Source organism: Mirounga leonina, unplaced genomic scaffold (genome assembly GCF_011800145.1).
Source record: "Mirounga leonina isolate KUSES-001 unplaced genomic scaffold, KU_Mleo_1.0 Mir_101799, whole genome shotgun sequence".
Lineage (NCBI taxonomy): Eukaryota > Metazoa > Chordata > Mammalia > Carnivora > Phocidae > Mirounga > Mirounga leonina.
Window position 1 is genome coordinate 4004586 of NW_023270210.1, and position 4079 is coordinate 4008664.

At 57.9% G+C, this 4079-nt stretch overlaps 1 protein-coding gene across 1 annotated transcript in view; it reads right to left on the minus strand.

Annotated features, from left to right (window-relative positions):
* The window catches only part of HMGB3 (high mobility group box 3), a 4708-nt gene extending 4316 nt beyond the window's left edge, over positions 1–392 (minus strand). The window contains exon 1 of the mRNA XM_035011829.1: positions 316–392. The gene's annotated coding sequence lies outside the window, so the exon portion shown is untranslated. The remainder of the gene's footprint in view (positions 1–315) is intronic.
* Between the last annotated feature and the right edge of the window lie 3687 nt (positions 393–4079).

The window sequence follows — 4079 nt, forward strand, 5'->3', positions numbered from 1 at the left end:
GGGGGGGGGCGGGGGGAGGGCGGCGGCCGAGGGCGGCTCCCCGAAGGGGGCTCAGCCCCGACTGCGGGGAGCTGAGGATGAAGCATTGAAAAGTTGAAACACCTGAATTGCTTCTTCCTTCCCGGCCACCTAGCAAGAGGGAAGGAGAAGGGGCGGGAAGGGCGCGGGGACGACAGGCGGGGGGGGCGGCGGCGGAGCGCGCTCGCGGCGGCGCGGGCCGGAAAGTTGTGCGGGCGCTGCGGCGGCGGCGGCGATAGTGGCGGCGGCGGCGGCAGTGGCGGCGGCGGCGGCGGGCGCGGGCGGTGCGAAACGTACCTGTATTGTTCGCTAGTCTGGGCAGCGCAGGGCACGACGCGCGGCTCAGCGCTCCCCAGCCTCGCGCTAGCTGCCTCCACGAGAGCCGCCTGATTGGCCAGCGGGCTCCGCCGTTTAAAACAGCCTCCTCGCCCGGCCATTGGCCGCGGGCCTCATGCATATTAAACAGGCGCGGGCGCCCATTGGGCGCGGCCTCTGGGATCATTCATTCAAACAGAACAACCCGCCGGCGCTGGCTGCTGAGGCAAAACAGAGGGATAATAATATTCTCGCTTTCCCACACACACCGCCCCCCCTCTCGAACCGAGCTAGGATCTCAAAGGACTTCAGAGAGGTGGCCCCGCCATTCCCGGCGGCCTCGGCCTCTGGCGTGGGAAGACGAGGTCGAGCCCAGCGGCGCTGCCGTCTGCTCCCGCCGCGCCACGGCCTGGGCGTCCCTGGCCCCGGCCCCTGGTCCCCAGGCAGCCCCTCAGACCCGGAAAATCTCCGGGGACCGGCCAGCGAGGGTCGACGGGCCTCCACCTCTACCCAGTTCCGGCGCAGCTCCGCGGCAGGGGCCCGGCCTCAGCTCGCTGGCTCCTTTCTCATTGCGGGTGGAAGACAGCAGTTCGCTCGCCGAGACCTCGGGGTTTAGGCGCTTGGGCCCTGCTGCCCCGCCCGAGGGGGACCTGACTGTGCTCCTGCGGATCGCGCTCGGCTAGGCTCTGTGCACGAATTGCCAGAAATTCGATTCGTGCCTGCATGTGCGGAAAGGGCGAACTAGGCGGGCTACAGAAGGGAAACGGAGTTTGGCAAAAAGCAGAGAAATTGCGAGACACTGTAGTTTTGTGGGCAGGGAGTCCCCCCTCTTAACTGCCTCAGTTCAGGTCCGCATTCCCTCTGTTCTCCTGACAAACACCCTGGTGAAGAATAAAAGTTCTTGCTATGAATGAATATGAATGAATGGGCTTTGACTTGGCCTTGGCTTTGCCACTGGCTGGTGATATGGCCTTGAGCAAGTCACTTCTTTGGCGGGGGTAGGGGGGTGGGGGAGGAGGGGGGGTTAAGGCAATGGCTTTCAAAATGTAGGGAGAGGTAGTGTCTCCTCTAAGGGATGTTTGGAAGTGCCCCATGACTGGGAGTCCTTGCTGGAATTTTATAAGGGAAGGGGATGGCCAGGGATGCTAAATGTTCTGCAGTGCACAGGACAGTCACATACAGAAAGTAATTCCCCACTCCAAATGCTAGTATCAGCCTTGTTGGAAAATATGAGGGCCCTTCCCTCTTTGAGGTACCACGAGCTTCCTGAAAAGAATGGAAGAAAAAGGAAGGATGAGAAAAAGGGGCATATTTTAAGGACTGAAATTTGGAGGAAATAATGGAAGAGGAATCATGAGTTTTTCTATAGGAAGTTCCCTTTCTAAAGCACTTTAAGGGCCAAGATATCCAGCTATCTCTAATTCCCATATTTAGAAAAGAGACCCACCAGACGAGTTTTCCAAATGCTGTTTCCAGAAACCGTGCCTGAGTTTGAAGTGTGCAAGGGAACTGACCTCACAAGGCCCCTTCCTCCCTACCCCACCCAGCTCTTGTCAACTCCTCTGAGCCTCCTGGGAAGACCTGAACCCCCCCTCCCCCCAGCTTGCACTGCTAGGCTTCCATCATTAGGGATCCAACTGAGACCGAAAGGCAAGGTAGTTCTGCTTTTGCCAAGAGCTAACAAGTATGGAGTCACTTCCCCATGTCCCCAGTTTAAACACTCTCAGGAACACAAACACCTTAAGGCCACCTGGTCCAATCCTCTGCCCTGCTGGAGCTAGCTGAGCGGTTGCCTACCTTCTGCTTGCATACCTCCACTCACAGGGAGCTTACCGCCTCCCTTTTGGGCTGTCTCTTCCACCTCAGGTAATCTCTGAGCCTTGGGGTCACTATCCTGCACCCAGTACAGTTCCTTACCCTTCAGGATTTCATGGCAGGCCAGGTCTCTTCTCCAGGCAAACAGCTCCAGCTTCTTCCACGATGAGGTTCTCAGGGTCCAACCTGCCCAGGCCATTCCCTTCTCCCCCCACCCTCCTCTGCCCTTCCCAGCGGGGACCAGGATCTCCACGTGTGATCTGACCGGTATCTCCCCTCTGCCAGAGTGCCCTAGCCTCTCAGTGTCGTCGGGCCTTTCTAGGCCCAAGATGTGAGTTGGGGTCTCAGGTTGGGACAGGGGTCTCCTTCTGGTCCATCCACTGCCTGGCGTCCTGGCCACATTGGGAAGCTGCACTTAGCAGGTGGCAGGCACCAAGGGGGTGGACCAGAGTGTCAACCTTCAGAGCCCACAAGGCACTACTTGGGTGGGGACCCTGAGTGGATGGTGAGGTTCACATTTACACTGGGGCACATCGAGGGTGTTCCCAAAGACAGCAGCTTGAAGGCCAAACCAGGGAAATAAGAGCACCCCCCATCTAGAAGAGACTGCGCAGTAAGTGCTGTCCAGACACCACCCTCAAGACCCGTTCTTCCCCACCCCCTGCCACAGCCCTGCCCATTGGCCTCCTATTGCTGCGTACGTACTTCGGAGGACGAACGGTTTGCTCCTGTTCTTCAAAGGAAGACTTTCCATCTCAGCTCCTGAGAAAGCTCCTTGTCCTGGAGCAGAAGCACTTGTCCTGAAGCTGAAACCTGTGGTCACTGTCATCAGAACCTCACAGTACATGACTATGACATGGCTGAGCGAGTCAGAGATCTGAAGATGGTTGCCATGGTTCCCTACTCCTCCCCCCACCCCACAACAAATGCACATATCCCCCCAACTCTCCATGTCCTCTTCAGGTCCAATCTCCCCAATTCCTCCGTCTGTCCCTCACAAGCCTTGGTTGGGAGGCTCCTCACAGTGTCTTTCTCCTCAGTACTGCCCATCGGTGGCAGCATGCCTGAACACAGCTTGTGGCCTAGCAGGTTCCTACCTCAGCAGAAACTCATAACTCAGTTCCACGTTCAGAAGGGGGATGAGGTGACATGAACAGTGGGGCCAGAAGGCCGCGGCAAGGTTGTGGCTTTGGGCTCTGTCACTGACTTTGGGTCTGCCTCGGCTGTGTCACCTCACCTCTCCCAGCCTCAGTGTCCTCTCTCAAAGGTGATTTGACCCACCCATCCACCCTGGCCACCGTGCCATCTGCTTGTGAGGGAGGGGATACTGGTCAAGACACCTCTGAAGGTGGTCTGCTTGTCACCTGTAAAAGGCCACCCGGGGAGAGCTAAAGACCAGTCTGGAAGGTGACGAAAGAGACAGAAAGTCAGGGGGGCCTGGGCATGGCCTGCACTCGGGCCCCGAGGCAGCCTGCTCCACTGTCTGCAGCAAAACCCAGTGCCCGGTGACTTGGGGGTAGCTCCAGCTGGTCAAGGCGGGGGACGGCACTCTGGGCCTCTGCCCTGGCCCTCACTGGAAAGTACTTTAAACACATCAATCACCTCTGAGGCCCAGCGCCAGACCAAGCCCATCCACAGAGGGGAACCTCAAACCAGAATCCCCTAAGCTGCTTGGCTGCCCGGAAAGGTTAGGAAAACATTGAAAGTAAATAGGAAATAGGGAAAAGTGTGGCAGATGCTGTTTAAAGAGGTTTTCAGTTGCTGTCAGTTCAAGACCCCCAAAAGATTAAAGGGAGTCCTCATCATTCAACAACAAACATGAAACCCTAGTCTCCTACCTTCTTTACCCCTCCCCTCCCCCCCCACCCTGCCCCCAGGGGTTCATGGGGATGCCGAGGGCTTAAAGGTATCATCCCTGAGGCCCAAACAGG